The 22,726-nt window shown below is 39.7% G+C and overlaps 1 protein-coding gene across 5 annotated transcripts in view; it reads left to right on the forward strand.

Moving 5' to 3' along the window:
• Positions 1–22,726, forward strand: part of ARHGAP24 (Rho GTPase activating protein 24) — a 574,044-nt gene that overhangs the window by 406,288 nt on the left and 145,030 nt on the right. Inside the window, exon 1 of one of the 5 annotated variants that reach the window (XM_069594610.1) lies at positions 5,501–5,904. The exons of 3 other annotated variants lie outside the window; for them this stretch is intronic. The gene's annotated coding sequence lies outside the window, so the exon portion shown is untranslated. Of the gene's footprint in view, positions 1–5,500; positions 5,950–22,726 lie in introns of those variants that run through there. One more of the 5 variants, XM_069594609.1, reaches the window with a different exon arrangement.

Genomic DNA, 22,726 nt, shown 5'->3' on the forward strand with positions numbered 1-22,726 from the left:
TCAATACAAAATAAAATTATGTTTCAAGATACAGTAAATTTTTACCGTTCAGGAAGTGTTCAGTTTCTTGATTTTGACTGTATATACATTAGGAGACCTGACATATGTATCTTTAAGCATCCACATAAAATGATTGACAATCTAAAAGCTTACACATTTCAGATTACTTTAAATTTTTCCCTAAATGACCTTCAGTGTTTTAACAATATTTGCTCTCCATCACTAATAATAGTTATTATCATGTGGTATTGTTTCTAAGGCCCAAGAAAAGGAATTAAATCGAAGGGAGTGGCAGGGGAAAATGTGTTAGAAAAATCATTTTTCTCATTAGATTACAAACTAGAAGCAACCGAATTCTACTCATTTAGGAACCCAGTTCCACCCTAAATGGAAAGATTCTAAGGATTGCAGGCCAGACCTCCTTTCATATCTGTGTGAAGTTAAACACTGCCAGTGGGATACATCAGGAAGGTATCATCATTGGGAAAGGAAGCAAGAACCAAGCAGAAAACCAAACCATCTTATTTGCCCTTTTACCCATTGCAAATAGTGGCCCATGCTTCCAAACACTTTCTTTATTTACTTAAACTTTAATACAAGTTTCTTTTCAGTTGTTGTTGTTGTTATTCAGTTGCTGAGTCATGTTCGACCCTTTTGACCCCATGGACTGCAGCATTCCAGTCTTCCCTGTCCTTCACTATCTCCTGGAGTTTGCTCACACTCGTGGCTATTGAGTCAGTGATGCCATCCAAACATCTCACCCCTTTTTATCCCCTTCTCCTCCTGCCTTCAATCTTTCCCAGTAGCAGAGTCTTTTCTAATGAGTTGGCTCTTTGCCTCAGGTGGCCAAAGTGTTGAAGCTTCAGAATCAGCATCAGTCCTTCCAAAGAATGTTCAAGATTGATTTCCTTTATGACTGACTGGTTTGATCTTTCAGACCAAGGGACTTCCAAGAGTCTTCCCCAGCACCACATTTTGAAAGCATCAATTCTTTGGAGCTCAGCCTTTTTTATGGTATTACATTATTTGAAATCAGGATCTTGAAATGAAGTTTCTGAGACAAAGAAAGAGAGAATGCAATGTGCTCAGGAAAACATTAGCTGAAGTGTTTGAAAAACCAAATACTTTAATGGGACAGCATAACAATTGGCAGAAAATGCCAGAAATTTGTTTCCTTTTACATTATTTTTGATTTGAGAGAGAATTGAAAACTTTGCCAGTCTATTTTTATTTTGGTAAAAGATCACTGCAGTAGTTTCTAAATTAAAATAATAATAATAATAATTCTGACGTGGTTGTGTTTTTAGCCTTTCTTCAAGAATAAAAAGAGTTTGGGAATAAGAGAAAGCAGCTGTTTTACTTTGCTGCATGGTGGTTTTGTTGGTAAAAATCTGCCTGCAAGGCAGGAGACCTGGGTTCAGTCCCTGGGGCAGGGAGCTACCCTGGAGAAGAAAATGGCAACTCAGTCTAGGATTCTTGCCAGGGAAATCCTATAGACAAAGGAGCCTGGCAGGCTACAGTCCATGGGTCGCAAGAATCAGACATGACTTTAGCAACTAAACCACCACCACCATATATGTCATCATAGGCTTCCCTATAGAGTAACTTTTTTTACTTGCTCTTTAGTTAAATATGGTGCCATAGAACAAGAGGGTTGTAGTAAGTGTCACAATGTGTATTCTGAGCAAAAAATAGCAATGGAATGAAGGCCAAATAGTTGAAGGCCTTTTACCTTCTTTTATGTGGGCTGATTGGCTATTCAGGATTATGTTAGTGCTTTTGTTTTTTTTTATTCAGAATTTAACTTGAAAAAATATTAAAGTCCCTGTTTTTGTTCCTTTTCTCTGCTATTTATTTTGACTGATTACTAGTTTAATCAGTGGCCCAGTTATATTTATCTCTTTAAAGAAAATATCTGCAACACACTGATTCTAGCTCCAAGATTTTGAAATTTAGTTTTCATTTTAAGGCTAAATTTGGCAAGGATAAAGAGGCTGGTTTTATGAAGTGATGTTGGATGGTGCAGTTTGCAGATGAGAGTATTAAAAGCAGAGGCAAAGTATCATCAGCCAGTGGCATTCTCAGAAAAGATTGTAAAAATATGGGAAAGGGAGATTGAAGGCAGGAACAGTTACCCTATGTGAAGGATTTGGTGTGAATTGCCCTGCTGGCTTGCAGATATAATTTCAAGGTTTCTCTTTCAGCTGGCAGTGCCACTTAAAATGAGGAGAGCAGAAATACATACCATGCAGGGCTGCATTTCAGGCTCTGCTTCTAGCATTCCAATAAAACTAGTAGAAAGAACCTGGTGTTTTATTAACAGCCTCAGACTCAGGGAACTGAAAATTGTGACTCTGATACAGTACTCCAAACTGTAGTTGAAAAAAAATGCCTTGTCTGCTATATTTAAGGGTAAGAGATTGCCTTGCTCCCTAGTGGGCATTTCTAAGGATCTTGTAATTTAAGCAAACTAAAATAAAACAATACTAAAAAACAGAGCGGTAGTCTACGATATAGAAGCACCTCTAAACTCACAGCTTCAGAATATACTGTGTAGCATATGGATGTGTGCTCAGTTGCTCAGTCCTGTCTGACTCTGCAACCCCATAGACTGTAGCCCACCAGGCTCCTCTGTCCATGGAATTCTCCAGGTAAGAATACTGGAGTGGGTTGCCATTTCCTTCTTCAGAGGATCCTCCCAACCCAGGGATCAAACCCATACCTGCGTTGGCAGGCAGATTCTTTACCACTGCAGCTGGGAACTCTACTTAATGCACTGTGGCGACCTAAACGGGAAGGAGGTCCAAATGGGAGAGCATGTGTGTATATGTATGGCTGACTCATTTTGCTTTGCAGTAGAAACTAATACAACATTGTAAAGCTACTGTACACCAATAAAAATTAATTTAAAATAAATACATATTCTGTTCCTTTCTGTAAAAAAAAAAATAAACATTCATCTTCAGCTTGAAGACAAGCCAGATCCATTAAAAAAAAGAATTATAGGCACATATTAGCAAAAACTATTATTTTTTGTCTGTATCCTATATCAACTTCCTTTAAAAAAAAAAAAAAACGAAAAACACCTTTTCTAAACATTTCTGTGCTCTTTGTAAAAGCTAACTTGCCTGGCAGATACTCTCAAGGTTTTGTGATAATTGCATTCTTGTCTTCTCTACTCTGTCTATTTATAAAGCACATTTTATTTCTGTTCTTCTTTTGAGAAAGTTATAAATCAACAGATTTCCTCCAAGTTCAAGGCCAGGCAGACCATGATTGTAGTTCAAGCCCCACCACTCACCAGTAACAGGGTGCAGGCAAATTATTCTCATTGATAAAATGGGATAGAATGGCATCATCCACTCAATGGACATGAGTTTAAGCTAACTCTGGGAGATGGTGAAGGACAGGGAAGCCTGGCATGCTGCAATCCATGGGGTCACGAAGAGTCAGACCCAACTGATCGACTGAACAACAGCAATACAGTGGGGAGGGAGATGGGAGGGGGGTTCAGGATTGGGAACTCATGTACACCCGCGGTGGATTCATGTTGATGTATGGCAAAACCAATACAATATTGTAAAGTAATTAGCCTCCAATTAAAATAAATAAATTTAAATTAAAAAAAATACAGTGAGAATAACACCAATTACCTCATAGCATCTATGAGGATTAACTGAGATAACATTTGTGAAGCCCCCAGCCCTGTGTGTCTCAGGAGACAGATGTTCATAGGTTAACTCCTTTCCTGTTTCCCATTGGTCTCCTTCCTTTACCCTCCCTCAACCTAATTTCCAAATAATACATGAATAATGCATGAATGGCCTGATGCATTTGTTACTGAATTAACTCAGCGGTGAACTTGGCATTCTCTCCCCAAACTTTCCCCTTCATTAATCCTCCTGGGCAACATCCTTAAACACAGTCTTACTCCTAGACACCAGAAACTGTGAAACCAGTCATGCACGAGAGCGTTTTCTACCAGGCTCTCAGCTGGTCTCATTTGTCCTCAAAAACCAGACAGATCTTATGTTGTTCACAGTGGGCTGACTCTGGCCACGTGGTCACTGCCGTCAAGATCCGCCACCAGGAGGACAGCAGTTCAATAAAATCTTGAACTCTATTTATAGCCTACTTGAAACAAACACTCTCCCATGAAGTCTGAGGAGTCCTCCTTGAGTACACAGAAAGTAACTCACTAGTCCCAGTACCAAACTAGGGCAACAGAAGAGTGGAAAATGCAGTAAGTACTTTTTTTTTTTCTAGCCCTCTGCAGTTTATAAAGATTTGCTCCTATGTGCTATCTCATTTCATCCTCATATTGACCCAGCAGGGAGCCAAAGCAGACATTGGCAGTAAATCCCCATTTTATAGATTATAAACCCAATGTTTAGGAGGTTGGATGAGTTGCTCATATTACATGGTTGGAAAAGGAAGGGAGAGGAAAGTGGTTGAAGAGTAAGAGTGATTTCCTGTTAATGCGATCAATCTAATCTTCAGTGAATAATGGTTTACCTGTAAGAATAAAAAAAAAAAACAAAGAGAAATAATGTTTTATAATGTTTTGGCAAGCTTAAAAACTGTTTCTTCTCCACTTCAGATAGGAAAATCAAAATAAGATAAATAAAAGCCTGCTGCATAGGGCAGAGAGCTCAGCTCAGTCGGTGTTCTCTGATGATCTAGATGGGTGGGATGGGGTGGAATGCGAGGGGGCCACAAGTGAGGGGATATATATATATATATATATATATATATATATATATATACACACACACATACATATACGTGCTTCATTTGGTTATACAACACTATAAGGCAACTGTACCCCAATTTTAAAAACACCTAGACAGACTTTATAGGAAAACGTTTATAAACATGTTTGTATCTGCCTAGAACATCTACATGCAGAATGATTATATTTTAGGCCAGAAACACCTTTCTGAAATCTCTCCAAATTAAAATGTGCATCAGTCAAGACTAATCTTGAAAAAGATGGCAAGAATTTTTATGAGAAGTTTTAGTTAATTTTCCCAGTCATCTCTGAAATAGATGTATCTTTATTGTCTTTTTAATATGGGGGATTTACATAATTCAAATATGGGTCCCCAGAGCAAGACTTCATTAATGTGAATTAGTTTGTGGAGCAGAAATGATTTTATTCTGAAAAGAATTATTTTATTTTGATTTTGGCAAGTACTTTAATTTTCTAAGATCTTTCCTTAAGCTGTGTTACCACAAAGAGTCGGACATGACTTAGTGACTGGGCAACAACCACACTAAAAGGGTATACAAAAAACTTTTTGGCATGAAAATGGATGTCTGATCTAGTAGAATAGCTACACTGAAGTCCGTGTGTGTGTGTGCATATGTGTGTGTGTGTGTGTGTGTATGACACACACAGATAAAGAGAGGGAAGGGGGGAGAGAAAGAGAGAGAGATTACTCAAGAGTGCCTCTGGCTTAGTAGATTGGCACTGAGCCATTTGGGGCTTCTCAGATTTACTGCTTCTCTGACTATTGTTGCAGCTCTGATTTATGGAGTTCAAAATCTCTTGAAAAGCAAGGTGTCTTAAGTTTACAGTATTTCCTTGATGGTCGCTCCCTTTCCCGTGTTCATTCCTTTTGCCCCCCGTTCACCTTGCAATGACCTTGCACGACTCAGCATTTTTACCTGAGCTCAGTACCCGGGGAGCCTGCTAGTGCTGGGGCAAGGGCAGCGGTTGGTTTCCATTCCTGCGTGATGGAGTCATGGGAGAAACTGTCGGAAAGCAACAGAGAGTAGCACCCGAGCGGCAGCAGGGCTGAACTGTTTAAGCGGCTCAGGACGGAGCAGCTGGCTCCCTCTCCCAGCCTGCAAGCGCAGCCTGCATTTGTCACTGACCACTCAAGTGTGTGTTTGTGCAAGGTGAGAGCTGGGTGCTTTCTCATTACTTTGGAGACAACTTTCCAGGTATTGCTGTCGATTGTGTTTGCTCATTTGGGGAGGTTTCTGTCGCTGCAAATTCAGGACCTAGACTGTCTGTGGTTTTATTTATTGTTTTCTGTCGTGATCCATTTGCTGCACGGTGTCCAAATTATGGCAACAGATTGGACGAACTGCTGTTCTTAGCCTGCGATGTGAACAGTTTGGTGCCGTTTGCTTGGATTCTTTCATTGATCGCTGCTGCCAAATGATAGAGCTGTTCATAGACGGGATTCCAGCGCTGATTTGAAAGCGTGTGAGAACTGCTTCCGATAGAAATCCTGATTGCTGTGTTTTGGAGTACTTGCTGGGGTGTATTCTTTGCTCATATTTTAGTAGGTGAAACTTTGGAGAAAGCAGAGTGCCTTAGGGTCTGATCTGGTGATAAAAGTAACATGGGAGTTTTCTGTGTTTTTGCTTGTGGAAATGAAAACTTATGCTTGGCCAATGGTGTGTGTGTGGGGGGGGGGAGGGTATAATTTTTAAAAAAGAAACTGAGAATCAAAAGAAAAACAAATCTTGCTTAGCTATATTTTGAGGTACTTTATTAATTTAATGAGCTCCCAAAGCTTTTGTTAGCAGCATATTTAAAATTTCGGAAGTTTGCATTTTGTGTGCACAAGGGCAATACAACTGCAGTGTGTGTTTGTGAAGGCATGTGGGGACATGGAGTATGTGCTTACTAGGAATAAAACAGGAATCCAAAATGTACCCTTTGCTAAGCTGACAGGCCTTAATGCTGCACCAGTTTTTTGTGTTAGCTGCCTAACGGACTTAGGCAAAATGTAAAGGAGATACAGTGTATTATTATATCTAAATAAATATATAGGAGATTTGTATTAGTAAAACACATGCTCTAAAAGAGAAAGCTCTTGGGAATTGGGTAGTGAAAATAGGACGAGCAAAAGTTTGAAAAGCTATCAAATTTTATAGGGAGAGGAAAACAATATGTTAAAATGAGGAGTAAGTGCACTGGGATATGAGAAGTACTTCAACTGCTCAAATTTAGAAGTCTAATGAAAGAACAATAGCATATTTAAGGAAATTCAGAGTGTGCAGAAATGAAGCCCAGAGCAAAATTTCTTCATCAGACATGGTTTCAGCCTACCTGTGGAATATACTTATTTGTCTTAATTAAGTTGAATTCTGTTGCCTAGATTGATAAAATTAAAATTTGTTTAAAAATATAGATTTAAAATTTTTATTTAAAATTTATTTTCATTTAGGTAGATTTGGAAAGCTAATAAAGTAACATAAGATGTATTAAAATGCAGTAAACATTGAAATTGTTCAAAACACTTAACAGGCAATATACAATATGAAAAATTTTTGTCCCACTTTTGAATTATGTCAGACATTGATCTTCTAAACTAGAACGTCAGCTGTCGCTACATACACTTGAACTGCTGAGCCCCATGGATCCACTCTTCACAGTTTCTTGCTTTTAGGCTTCGTTACTGTGGAATGGTGAGCAGAAAATGCTTGAATCTAACATTGTCTTGCTTTCTATGCGTTTAGGACAGAAATATTTTCATATGATAGATATGAAATCTGAGGTGTACAAATAATTCATGATTAGTTTAGAATCTGTACTATTAATACCTTGACTTTTCAGCTGCCTCCATCTAAAATCTGATGCTTCTTTAAAAGGGTGTAACATAGCATTATCACCAGGACTGAAAAGAAGTAGTGGAGGACCTCTTATCATTGTTTTGTAAACACGAGAGTATCCGTGTCTCTATGATGGTGGTGGTTGTGGTTTAGTTGCTAAGTCCTGCCTGACTCATGCGACCCCATAGACTATAGCCTGCTAGGCTCCTCTGTCCCTGGGATTTCCCAGGCAACTAGAGTGGGTAGCCATTTCCTTTTTCAGGGGATCTTCCCAATACAGGGATTGAACCTGTGTCTCCTGTGTCTCCTGCTTTGGAGACAGATTCTTTGCCGCTGAGCCACCAGAGAAGTCCTGTCTCTGTGATGAGCGCAGTCTCATATGTTTGAATGTGGTGTGTCCATCTGTACCCGTGGTCACTTTCCACCTTAGAAAATTTGTCATCTCTTTGATGAACCACAATCAGTGTAAGCAGCCAAGAAATGCCTTAAGTAGTGTCCACATTTATTCTTTAGATAACTAGCTTACCATAGCATACAAAGAGGGTTAAAAAGATTTAGAGATTATAGGTACTGACCTCAAAGCACATGCTAGTCTGTGCAAACACATTTATGTCTATGCAATTAAGTACTCCTAGTTAAAGGAAAAGATTAGGCTTTATTTATGTGTTTGATGATTATCTCTATTTTTTCTTTTAAAGCTTAATTTTCTTAACGCATTATATTCTTTCTTCCTTTCTTCTTTTAGCTTTATACCTGATTCTAGACTTTAAACTTGGTAAATCCTTAATTTACTGAACCTTCTTTCTTTTGACCTACACTCAATCTCTTCTTCTTGGATAAGAAAGCAATTTATGATTTACCTCCTGGAGGAAGACCCACCTCCCTGAGATCAAGAGACAAATGTTCCCTCTCTGAGCAGAAAGTGTGAAGATCACTGGGAAATAATGGATTGATAAATGGCTCCCAGGCAGGCAATGACCATGTCTATCTCACTTAGTGTTTCTGCTATTCATGCTCTTAGCCATCTAGTCTGCTACTGGGCTTTGAAACCTTTATCAAGAAATGTTTGCACGTAGCAACATAGTTACTCTGTCATGAAGACTCTTGGTAAATTGAAATTAAATATGATTTGTAGTGTATGGGATTCGTTTAAAGTAGTATCGGTTGTCTTTTTTACCTTAAAGTGAAATCGCTCAGTTGTGTCCGACCCTTTGTGACCACATGGACTGTACCCTACCAGGCTTCTCCATTTATGGGATTTTCCAGGCAAGAGTACTGGGGTGGGTTGCCATTGCCTTCTCCAGGGGATCTCCCTGACCCGGGGATCGAACCCAGGTCTCCCGCATTGCAGTCAGACGCTTTACCATCTGAGCCACCAGCTTAGCATTAAGGAATTAAGTTCTATTTTGCCTATTAATTCCTCATGAAGTACTGTACATTCAGGTGAAGCCATGAGCATTCACACAACTTTTAATTATTATTTCAAGATTCCCTAAAGTAGGCCCAGATTGTTTCCGGACAAGAAAATGGAAGGCAGGGTGTATGATCTGTTTTTCTGGTAGATGTCCCCCTGAGGCTATAGAGTGCCCAGATAATCTCTGGACTGCTTAGTGGACCCCTGGGCTGCAAGAACCTGGCAGCTGCTGGAGGAGCAGGTGGCTGCAGGTAGTTCTCCACTGGAGACTGTGATGAAAAACGTTTCTACAGGTCTTCTCAAGAGGTCTGCCTCATCTGTCTTGAATCCAGCGTGTCTTCTAAGTAAACAGGATGGGCAGAGTCTGGTTGCTAGCAGGTGGGCCCAGATTGTGACAGACCTCCACACAAAACGCATCGCCATATTTTTTACACATTTTTACAACCAGTATAAGTCCTGTTTTTACAACTCTTAAATTATTTCTACTAGCACATGCTTAAGTTGCTTTAGTCATGTCTGACTCTTTGCAGCCCCATGGACTGTAGCCCACCAGGCTCCTCCGTCCATGGGATTCTCTAGGAAAGAATACTGGAGTGGGTTGCCATGTCCTCCTTCAAGGGATCGTCCCGACTCAGGGATCGAACCCAAGTCTGTGACGTCTCCTGCATTGGCAGGGGGATTCTTTACCACTAGGGCCAACTGGGAAGCCCCATTGGGCAGGCTTCAAACCTGACCCCAATGTTTAACCAGACCCTCCAATAGCTACCCTCTACCACACAAAACAAGTAATTTTTAAGAAATGCTAACAGCTAATTAAGCTCCTTACATTTTAATAGCCAAACAATTTTCATCCATATGTAATTTGAATAATACTTCAAGAGAATAAAATTACAATTTCCAGATATCTCTAAAGTCCAAGAAACCATCACCAAAAAATTATTGCAGAGTTTCCTGTTACAAATATTTTGGATCGTAAGGGAATGTTCAAGAATTCTATTCCAACACTCCAAAGTCAATACAAAGTGACTCTTAGATGTTCTTTTGTGATGGAGTATTTTCAAGATCAGCCTGCTTAGAAATATATTTTATGATAAAGTATAAAACACACTAGAGCCTATCCCTTCTCTCACTCCTGTTCTCCTGTAGTGTGGGGTTTGCACATTGAATAACTCTTATCAGAACACATCAATGTATTAAGAGGAATTTTTTGTAGCCATAAGGAAGTATCTCCTTTCCTTTATAAGTTAATATAAGAACTCAACTTTAAAATATAGGCTTTGGAGACTTCCCTGGGAGCCCAGTGGTTAAGATTCTGTTTCCAATGTATGGGGCAAGTTTTTAATCCCTGGTCGGGAAACGAAGATCCCACATGCCATGTGGCATGGTCAAAAATTTAAAAACAAAACTAAGTAAAGATTTCAGAAATTAAAGAAATAATTAAAATGTTGGGTTTATTATTATTTAGATATAGAGTGAGAACAACAGATCAGGAGATGATTGCTATTGCAAAGACAGTGTGGTACTCAGTTTCAGAAGGCTGGACACATTGTGTCTTGAAGGGCCACACAGGGAAGCCCCAGGGTTGGTCAGAAGGCAGAGAGAGAGAAAGAGGAAAGCGTGGGCAAGAGCCTTTACTGTGCTTTCCTTGGGGAAGAACACATACTGTGGCCACCTGATGTGAACAGCTGACCCATTTGAAAAGACCCTGATGCTAGGAAAGATTGAGGGCAAGAGGAGAAGGGGACAGAGGATGAGATGGTTAGATGGCATCACTGACTCAATGGATATGAGTTTGGGTAAACTCCGGGAGTTGGTGACGGACAGGGAGGCCTGGTGTGCTGCGGTTCATGGGGTCACAAAGAGTTGGACATGACTGAGCAACTGAACTAAACTGGGGAAGAACAGACAAAGTAGGGTAAGCAGGCTTAGGCTTGGATCGTTGGGATAATTTCAGCAGTCTTTGGGGTATCGAGAGTCTCTAGTTGTCTACGTACCTGGTCCTGAGATGCCTAGGGCAAATGGATATTAGCCCAGAGTATGAGTGCCTTGTGAGAGTCAGATAAAGGACCTGATTGGCGTCAGGGCTCAGAACTGATTTATTTGCATTAAAAGGCATGCTCTGGGTTAGTCTTTCCTATCTTTAGGAATTGGCTTGCCCTGTCGCGAAGAGTCTGACACAGCTGAACGACTTCACTTTCATTTTTCACATTCATGCGTTGGAGAAGGAAATGGCAACCCACTCCAGTGTTCTTGCCTGGAGAATCCCAGGGACGGCGGAGCCTGATGGGCTGGCGTCTCTGGGGTCGCACAGAGTCGGACACGACTGAAGCGACTTAGCAGCAGCAGCAGCAGAAAGGGCAGTTTGTTTATGGTCAACAAAGCCCAGATGCCAAAACATTTGAAATACAGAAAATTTAGGTCCCCACAGAGCACTGAGTAGGTGCCCTGTGCTATACAGTAGGTTCTCATTATTTGTCTATTTTATGCAGAGCAGAGTATATGTATCAATCCCAATCTCCCAATTCATTCCATCTCCCATTTCCCCACTTGGTGTTCATACATTTGTGCTCTATGTCTGTGTCTCTATTTCTACTCTGCAAAAGGTGGGCTGCCATCTATGGGGTCGCACAGAGTTGGACACAACTGAAGCGACTTAGCAACAGCAGCAGCATACCATTTTTCTAGATTCCAGAAAGGAAATCCAAAAGAGAGGGCATATATGTATACATATAGCTGATTGACTTTGCTGTACAACAGAAACTAGCACAACATTGTAAAGCAACTATACTCCAGTAAAAAAAAAAAAAAATTAAGAAATACTGAAAATTAAAAGGCATTGCTAATACACACTAACACACCCAAACAGAAATATATTGATTACTTAGTATCATTTTGCCAAATTTGGTATTCACCTGGTTGGTCCACTATGGAGAACAATCTCTTGACATGAAATGTACCTCTTCATCAATTCCACGACCTCTGCCAGTAAACTCCAGAAAGGTTTTGGTTCAGTTGGTTTTGTTTTTTAAATTCAATACTTTAAAACAACACAAAGGTCAAAAATGGCTAAATCCTCTTTATTGAAAAACTAGGCACATTTTACTTGTCCTACACAGCTGTATGTTATTCGAGTTGGAGTCTAACAATAAATGCTTCCACGTTAGAGTTGTGTTAAAATCCTTAAATAGGCTGTAATTATTAAAGAAAGTTTAACTTTATGCACTCACCATTCACCTTTGGTTGGAACCAACTCCTGGCACACACAAGTTAATAAATAATTGCTTAATGGATAAATAAATGATTCAGTCACCTGAGCTCATTGGCAGAATTTTCTTCAGATTCCCTAAGAGCCTTCTGCATTGTTTCCAGTATGATTTTCATAATAAGGAAATTAAGGAAAGAAGAGCAAATGATGTTGATTATTCTGCTCAAACAAAAGATGAGTCTCTTGTCACTTAAAAATATCCATGACAAGCTGCCAGTATAAAGAAACATAAAATGTGGCAAGGGACATATATAAATTGAGTAACAATTCTGTTTCAGCTGAACTGGCAAAACTGTCATTCATAATGCCCTACTCCTTGAGTCAGCAGTAATGCACAGAGGGATCAAGAACATTTAGCAGATGAATAGGATAGCTAATTTATCAAATTAGGAGAGACCAACCTGTGCTAGAAATAACCTGTAATTGAGGAAGACGATGCCTTAGAAATGTGGCATTTTACCTCGTAATATTTCTGTTTCGTCGTTTTTAGACATGAAGGAAAGGAGACAGCATACATGTGGTGTTTCAGTGGAAAGAGAATTTTCTTCCTCTCCCTATGTAGGTTCTCCATTCCAGTTGCTGGAATTTCCCATGGGAATTTATTGTGTGATAAACATGGAACTTCGAAACGGTGGGGGAAGAATAACTGAGTTGACAACAGGTATTGGTACCACTGGCTTCCCAGTGGCACAGTGATAAAGAACCCGCCTGCCAAATGCAGGAGGTGCAGGAGACTTGGTTCCAATCCCTGGGTTGGGAAGATCCCCTGCAGCAGGAAATGGCAATCCACTCCAGTACTCTTGCCTGGGAAATCTCACAGACAGAGGCGCTTCGCAAGCTACAGTCCAGGGGGTCGCAAAGAGCAACTGAGCACAACTGGGTACAACAAGATAGCCATCTGAGGGTGAAAAGGGCTTATCTTTTACCCCAAAGTAAATTCTAGATGAGTCAAAGATTTAGATGTAAAATATGAAAATACATGCACACTCGAAGAAGGCTTTGGTGTACGGATTTGCACAGAGAAGATGCTACAGTGACCGAATCACTAAGCAGCCAAGAACAGGAGTAGAAATGGCAGCCTGCTGCTCGAGAGGCCCCTGGGCTTGGTGGCAATTGCAACGGTTATAGCAGAGGGGAGGTGTTCTAAGTGTTCCTTCTCCACACACCTTCCCCATCATTCTCCGTGTCTTTCAGACACCAAAGATCCTGAGATGAAGGGAGGCAAAGAAAGGGATACGTGTAAGTCACTAATTTCTTGTTTTCATTCCAAAGCAGATGCTCTGTGTTTTATCCTGGGACCAGACCAGTATCGGGAAAAAATGAGACTGATTTCTGCTCTGAGCTCTCCTGATTCCCAAATCTGACACGTGACTGAGGTCTCAAATTGGCTTCACTGTCTCTGGGATTGGCAGGTTTCTCATCTGTGATTTCCATGGGGTGACAAGGGAACGAAACATTGTCAGCTGTGCCCCGGCCCTTCTGAGCTGTTGTCAGACTAGACTGAACCACCTCCAAAAGCTCTCAAGGGGAGTGTGCTTGGTAAGAGCACAAGAGCTTCAGTTGGAAAGCTTTTCTTTTAGGGTCTGTGGCTTCTTTCTTCTTTGTCACTTCCTTTTCCTCTTGTTCCTTTCTCGATCCTGAATTCCTCCCCTCCTCTGACCTCCCGTAACGCCGCACACCATCCTCTGACCTGGATGAAAGAAACACTTATGTCATTCACGCTAGGTTTCTCAGACTGGCAGGCTGTTTGGAGCAGTGTGCAGTGTTCCTAGCAACAGATTAAGGCACATTCACAGCACTTCAAAAGCTTCAGACACTGAAAAATCACAGAGGACTACCTAGTTATATTTGGAACTTCTACTCTGTGGTTTTTGTATTAGCTAAGAAACCCAGGGAAGTTTTTAAACTTTTTTATTTTTATTTTTAATAGAAACTTGGAAAGTATAACCGCTTTTCTAAAACAGTCGTGATGAATTTAGCCAAGGCGCTGAGGATGACGGTCAAGCGCGTATGCTGAGATTTAAAAGTAGGGCATATAAAGTTCACTAGCAGTCCCAAGAAGGTGATTTTAATTATCAGGAATATTTTATATTCATTAAGAACACAGGCATTAGGGGCTGTTAGACCTGTTTTGAAATCCATGAACAAGTTATTTTACTGTGGGAAAGTTGTTTAACCTTTTAAGCTTCAGTTTGTAACATCTCTGACATTAGCATACATTACAAATTTTAAGGTTAAAATGATAAAATATGTATGTAGACTTGTTTTTTGGTGGGAAAAATCATTAAAAAGCTAATCAATATACATGTGAAAGGAGATATTTTAGCAAATATAATTGCCACAGTTTTGTGGAGGAGTGTTTTTTTTTTTTTTTCAGATCAGACAAAAGCTCAAAGTTGGGAAAAGTTATCAGGGAGAAGAGGAAAATAAATAATGAGAAATAAAAGATGGTAAATCTGACTATACTGGAAGGAAGATCTGATTATTATTATATGTAACCTTCTTCCATGAGTCTTAACACCATGTCTTAGAGCAAGTGCTTATTTGTGTTTGAAGAAAGAAGTAAAAAAGGAGGAAATGAGACCATAACCGTAATAGTGGAGAGAGCTGGATGGTTGTAAAAAGAATGCTTAAAAACATCTTCAAGATATCCTGTCTGAAATACAGTGTTAGGTTTGTCTATAATGCTAAAACAACAGCAGCAATCCAGAATAGATATGTTAGTTACACAGTATGTTCTTTATTAGAGCCCATAAGTGAAGGGGGTGAGAAACCAGCATTCTTTGAACATGCAAAGGAACGACACACCTGTTAAATCAGAGACAAAGAAACCTGTGAAGTCAGCATGGTTTCTGGTAGAAGTCAAGAGGTGAACCCAGAGCACAAACTGTAAAGACCATTAATCTTAAAGAAATGTCCAAATGGGTGGAGGACCTCAACATAGGGAAGCTACAGGCGTTTGGTGAGGGGCAAAGATTTATTATCTCTTGCTTTGCTTTATTTAGTTTCCCCAGGCCTTGCCCATTAAATGCCAATAACTCCCTCCATTTCTTGTGAAAACTCAAACGCTCCTACACTTTTCCATACATCCCTTCAGGGAGTGGTACCACCCCCAGTTGGGAACCACAGAGAGCTTAAAAAATGAGATGAACTATATTCAGACATGGCTAAGTACCAAAATCAAGAACTCCCCACCCTTGACTTTCACAGACGTTGGAAGCTTGTGTTTTACTGTTTTAAAGTGAATGCAAAGATCTTGAGTAGTTTGTCACTTTGCTGAGGAATGTATGTGAATCATGTTTGGAGTGAGACTGATTTGTCCAGACCCATCATTTAGCTACTGAGTAAGATCAGTTTACCCCATTCTTCCCATTCTTTCCTACTCTTTTCACATAAAAATCTATATGGATTGTCTTTCCACTTGTATTCACTGCAAGCTTAGTAACTTTCATAGTGTGATTTAAAAACAAAAATAGAACAGCTTTGGTTCATTGCAGAAAAGTGGCTTCAAAAAGAAAAGCCCTTTGTAGGGTGTGAAGCACAATGTGAAGAGGTAGAAACAACTGGGAATTCATAGACAAGGGCAATTTTGAATAAATGATGGAGTGCAAATTTGGCAGTATCAATGATCTAAGTAAAAAGAAGTCCACCAGATGTGCTAAATAGAAAGAGCAACAACAACAACAAAATGATGTATAAAACCATTTCAGTGCCTTTATAATTTATTTTAGGTCTATGCATATAGGATTATTAAAGGGCCACTCCAAGTTTCATTTTCTGAAGGAAATTATTCTCTATAGAAGCATTTGAGAATTTAGAGATTCACAAAAGTCTGAGGCTATGTCCTTTGAGTGTTAGGTGGTGGTAGTGGTCAAGAACCCGCTTGCTGATGCAGGAGACGAAAGAGATGCAGGTTTGATCCCTCAGTCGGCAAGATCCCCTGGAGAAGTGTATGGCAATCCAATCTAGTTTTTTTTGCCTGGAGAATCACATGGAAGCCTGGGAAGCCTGGCAGATCACAGTCCATGGGGTCGCAGAGTCAGACATGACTGTAGCAACTTAGCAGGCACACACACACAAGGAGAACTAACCAGACAGTAGATTTAACCTGTTCCATGATTAATGCCTGCAACAACTCTAGGGCCAATCCAAGCTTTTGTCTTGGGCAGACCTGAGAAACGTGGCCTACCCCTCTGTGTTACCTTATCTGTGTGTGGAGTGTCGCCCTCCCATTCTTGACGTTGTACTAAGTTTAGTGGTGTGCTGAAATGGTTTATAAGTGTCACAGAGGAGAAAGGTGTCAGGGAAAAGCTGTTAATACTAATCTGTACTACTTTCCTAAGGCTGCCATAACAAAATTCCACAAACTGGGTGGCTTAAACAACAGAAATGTACCGTCTCATACTTCAGGAGGCCGGAAGTCTAAAGTCAAGCTGCTGGCAGGTCAGTGCTCTTTCTGAAGGCTACTGGGAATGGATCGGTTCCAGGCCTCTCTCTTTGGCTTGTAGGTAGCCATCTTATCCTTGTGTCTTTACATCATCTTCCTTCTGCGAGTCTCTGTGTCTGGGTCCAAAGTTCCCCTCTTTGTAAGGACACCAGTCATATTAGATGAGGGCCTACTCTACTGACTTAATTATCTTTGTAGAGACCCTTTCTATTTCCAAATAAGTTTACAATGTGAGATACCAGGGGTTAGAACTTCATCATATCTTTCTTTGGCGGGGTAGACACAATTCAGCTCATAACATTGGCTTGAGTGAGGTGATGACAAGGGACGTCCCCACTGGTTCAGTGGCTGAAACTCTATGTTTCCAAAGAAAGGGCCCCGGGTTCAATCACTGTTCAGGGAACTGAACCCACATGCTGCAACTGCCATGACTAAAAGGTTCCACGTGCCACAACTCAGACCTGGTGCAGCCAAATAAATAAATAAATAATTCAAAAAGAAAACCAGGGAGAATTCAGAGAATAGGACCAGCTGTTTTATTATGTCAGTGCTGTCCAAAGTGTGGTCAATGGATTGGCAGCATCAGTATCACCTCTGAGCTGGTTAGGAATACAGAACCTTCAGCCTCATCTAAGGGTCCACTGAAACAAACTCTGCGTCTTTACCTAAAACCTCATGTTTTATTTATACAGTAAAGATTGAGAGGAGCTATTCTAGCTCATAGAATAGAAGCACAACCTGCAAATGCCAAGGAGGAGAAGAAAAAAGAATAATGTTTATATGCAGAAGCCCCATTAATATGTGTACTCAGCAAGTATAGGCCATTATTCCAGCACAGCTATGGCAATTAATTTTTAAGGGGATGTTTATCTCTGGGCATATCTTTAGGAGTTAAACTTCAATTCTCATTAATTTACTTCATTGTAGCTTATCCCTTAGGAGTAAACTCAGATCACTATATACAGAGAGTGCTCGTATGTTTTCTCCTTTGCTTATATACGTTGCTTTTTTTTCTGCCAACCTGGTCTATAGTTTAAGTTGACTCAGCTAGCTGAGTTATACAACTTAATGCTAAAATAAGGTCCATTGAGGGAAAAACAAAATCTGCTAGTACTGGGGGAAAAGTATTTGGGTCTGTGATCTTTCAGGCACATTTCCTTTTCATCCATACACCAAAAAAAATGCTTTCCATACCTCACCTCTTCGTCACTCATTCCACACCCCCTCCATTTACCTGCTGTCTCTGTGCACCTGTTGTCTTCATCATCCACATGAGGATGATGTCTGCTCTTCCTCTCCTTGCATCTGCCTCTGGCTGAACTGAGTTCCTTGTTTTTATTTTTTTGCTGAGGTTCTGGTCTAAACGCAGTTCTAATGAAAAAACATAGGTCAGTTGCCACAACCCGAGTATTGTCAATGGCATTCTCATGAACAACTAATTGCCTTACATGGCAGCTAATAAATGCATGTGCATGCTCAGTCATGTCCGATTCTTTGTGAGTCCATGGCCTGTAGCCTGCCAGACTCTTCTGTCGATGCAATTCTCCAGGCAAGAACACTGGAGTGGGTTGCCATTTCCTGCTCCAGGGGAATCTTCCTGACCCAGGGATTGAATCTGTGTCTCCATCTCCTGTGTCTCCTGCATTGACAGGTGGATTCTTTACCACTTTGCCACCTGGGAAGCAATACATGTTTGACGTATACTTAATTCCAGAGGGAAGGGGAAACACACAAGGGCAATGAAATATTAGCTACACCCACAGCTTTGGGAAATTGTAATGAAACAGAATGAACTCAACAGATATAATCACACAAATTATCTCTAAACATGAAAAACAGCAATTTGTAAACTGGTATTACTTAACATGGTTCTTGCTTCCAAGTACCTTTCTCAGAGAGGAAAGTGTCTATATTGATTAAAATTTGAATATCAGAGGATAGATATTTTCTAGTGGTTCACACCTTTTATCAATATTTTCTCAAATTTGAATCCCTGATAACAGTTCACACAGAATTTCTTTATCACTACAGATAAAGCACTAAATATACATATCTCTGATTGTAATTCTAACATTTTTTGAGAATAAAATAATTTTGAGATAAAATAATTCCAATCTGTTGACCAAAGCAGATGCAAAATAAATACTAATTTACCTGAAATTAACTTAAAAGGTATAAAGTACCTTTCTTAAGAAACCCGTATCTGGCTGGGGGGAAAAAAAATAAGAAAAAGCAAAAATGAAAAACACATGACAGAATAAACAGAAGTAAACTTTGATTAAAAAAAATTACTTAGGAAAACTAACGTTAAATTCAAAAGTACTCAAGGGACATGGGGAGTCATTTTAAATTGAATCTAGAATGACAGTTCAATAGAATATTTTCATTCAACAGGGCCTATTTCTGTATGATCAGTACAGTATGCGTTTTCAAAATTTAGTGACTCATGATGAAAAACACTCTCATGAAACTGTGGCTATAAGAAGTATAAGTAGGTGATGTGTCCATCAACTCATTTGAATGTCTACATATTTTCACCTTTTTTAGCAGATAATCTGTGATCAAAGACCAAATAAAAGAGGAAACTTCTACCACAATTGGTTTTTCGAGTAACTGAACAAAGAGAGACAAAGTACACTGTAGTCTCTTTCTTTCGTTGTTGTTTAGTCACTAAGCCATGTCCAACCCTTTGCAAGCCCCTAGACTTTGCAAGCCCCTGCCAGGCTCCTCTGTCTGTGGGATTTTTCCAGGCAAGAATACTGTAGTAGGTTGCCATTTCCTAGTCCAGGGGATATTCCCAACTTAGGGATCGAACCCATGTCTCCTACATTGGCATGAAGATTCTTCACCCTCTGAGTCACCAGGGAAGCCCATATTGGAGTCCCCTGCAGCTTGTAAATCCTTACTCTCAAAATGGGTTCGGTTGAGTCTCTATTAATACAGCTTCTAGGAGACAGGGAGGATCCTTCACAGTTTTTTTTTTTTTTTTTTTAAATAGTGTGAAAGGATTCACTGAACATCGAATAGGATGGAGCCACATAACAGGGCACAATTCTTTGTTTGCATTGGCCACACTGATAGTTTCCCTCAGTTTCTTGTCATATTTTGTCTTCTTACTGGGAAGGCTTTCAGACGATATTGTCAGACTAGAAATCTTGCATTCATTTATTCTAATTCAAGTTCATATTTCAGGGCTAGTGATTGAAAACTGTATAAATTCTGTGAATAGGAACTTTCTTTTCAACTTCTAAAATGCTTTTCAGATGTGAAAGGGGATAGAGATCTTGTGTTTCTCTTCTTTTTCCTAGTGAATTCAGTCACTCTAACATATATCTTTTTGTTTCATGTTGCTTCCTATTCTTGAGGGAGAGTGCATAATGGAGCTTTCTATTGTAATTAATGTCAGGCCAGGTTTAAGCAACTGAGATTTAGTTAATATGAATGAGAGATAATTTTAAATATTCAAAAGGTATAATTTTAAGCTCTGTTAAAACACACACAACATGGTTTTCAACATTGGTATATATTTATTAAAATATGTAGTTTTCAAAATATGTACCTGCTTGCTTTTCAGTGCAAATTTTGATGTATCCAAATTAGGTTGTTTACTTAAAATAGGAAGTATGGGCAGATTTTGAAACTCCAAAATCAACTACTGATAACTCCTATTTTAAACAAATGCAGTACATTAGTTTCCTATTTCTACCAGATGGGTGAAAGTAGAAGATGTTATTATAAAAGTACAATCCTTTCATATAATTTCTTTTTTCTTTTTTTTTTTTTTTGAGGACAAGTGTTCAAAGAGGAAGCAGTGATGGAAGAATTCTCTTTTTAGATTATTTGAACACCAATAATTTGGGGCTTGTGTGTCATTGAGATGATATAAATACTTACACTAAATTTTTATTTACCCAAATACAACCCTATGAAGTGGTCATAGGGTCATTTCCATCTCACAGCAAAGGAGGAAACAACTGAGTGTTAAAGGGATGGAATTACTTCCCAACTATCAAATAGCCGAGTCGGGTCCAAACTCAATTAGCCTCAAGTCAAAAGAGGCCAGGAGCTCTTAAGTTGTTGCTTAATCAACCCTCCTCAATTCAACTTTATAGCCTGCCAAGGAGCACCCTGCTGGCGCCCAGGACTGTTTAACACTGCTGAATGAAATGTGCTCCCGGAATGTTGCCTTTTGTGCAGGTGTGCTAGGGTGAGGTCAGAGGAAGAAATTCTTACCCCCATTTATCCAGTGTTGGCTTTATGCACATTGCTATACAATATAAAATCTGCTTTATGTATATTAGACTTTTGTGTCCAGTTTCATTTGAAGAATTCTAGTAAAAACAAAAATTGAGACTTTCCTGGTGGTACAGCAATTAGGACTTCATGCTTTCACTGGAGCAGGCACAAGTTTGATCCCTAGTCAGGGAACTAAGTTCCACCAACTAGGCATCAGGGCCCCCAAAACCCAAAAAAAAACGACAAACAAAGGAAAACAAATGAATAAACAAAACTATTCCTATAGTAAGATAGATAAAATTGATGATAACAGTAATAAAATATAATACATGTATGGGACTTATGTAAACCAGAAACTATTCCCAGTAATTCTTGTGGTTATGCAATAAGCTCTATTATTCTTATTTCATAGGTAAGGAAATTGAAGAGGTTAAGTAACAACTTAGCCATGGTCTTGGCTAGTTAAGAGTGCATTTGAAGTCAGAACCCAGCCAGCATGGTTCACAAATCTGGGCTCTTAAACACTATGTTATGCAGCCTCTGGGTTGTAAATGATAATAATGACATTAAAATGTTAACAAAATAGTAAATAATTAATATAGTTCCCACTGTGTACCAGGCACTAGTCTAAGCACTTACACACAAGCCAGCTTATGCTACCCTTTCCCCATAGGTAGCAGAGACCCAAAAGAGGAGGAATGTGCCTCTGAAACCACTGAATGTTTTTGTTGTTGCTGTTCAGTCATTCAGTTGTGTCCGACTCTTTGCGACCCCATGGACTGGAGCATGCCAGGCTTCCCCATCCTTCTCTATCTCCCAGAGGTTGCTCAAACTCATGTCCATTGAGTCAGTGATACCATCCAACCATCTCATCCTCTGTTGACCACTTCTAAACCATGTTGCCTGTTAAACATGCACTCTACTTGAGTGGTATGAAAGGAGATGCAAGGACTTCTGTGGTGGTCCAGTGGCTAAGACTCCATGCTCCCAATGTAGGGAGTCTGGGTTCAAACCCTGATCAGGGAACTAGATTGTACCACAAGTTAAAAAAAAAAAAATCCCACACACCACAATAAAGATCGAAAACCCTGCATGCTACAACTAAGACCTGGCACAGCCAACTAAATATTTAAAATTAAAAAAAAAAGAGGAGATGCATATGTATCGCTCAAGAGGAAATTCCAGAGTTTTTCTTTTTAAATAAGTGCATAATTGCCATCATTCTGGTATTCAGTGGTGTATTCTATACCCTGACCTCTGTGCAGTGGAAAGCAGATGGGAGTTTAAAGCCTGTGTTCACTCCATGGGAGCATCAAGCTCTCTCATTTTCATTTCCATGAATTTAGAGCATAGCTTCTGTGATCAGGATGTATCAGTTCAAATCCCAACTCTGTCCCTTTTACCCAGGTGATGCTGGGCAAGTTATTGAACCTGTGTTTCCCAGTACCTGCATCCACAGATTGGAAGGCTTAACAGGAGATACATTAGAGGGCTGGGATGGGGACAAAACAGTATAAAACATTTTTGTTGGTGTTATTACAAGACAATAAACGAAGTCCTCCAGGTCTGTGAAATGTACGAAACATAATGAAACTGCCACTTTACCTCAATTGGATCCCATAAAATGAGGAACAGTAAAGAAAAAACAAGTCAATTATTCCATGGTCATGAACTCAACCCATGAGGAGAACTGGCAACACACGTTATATACACATCAGCTGTGGCAAAAATAAGTCAACATTGTTTGTAAAGGCCTGTGATGTCTGGGTTACCAGCTGTCTGGAAAAAGGAG

This window comes from Ovis canadensis, chromosome 6 (assembly GCF_042477335.2).
Source record: "Ovis canadensis isolate MfBH-ARS-UI-01 breed Bighorn chromosome 6, ARS-UI_OviCan_v2, whole genome shotgun sequence".
NCBI classification, from domain to species: domain Eukaryota; kingdom Metazoa; phylum Chordata; class Mammalia; order Artiodactyla; family Bovidae; genus Ovis; species Ovis canadensis.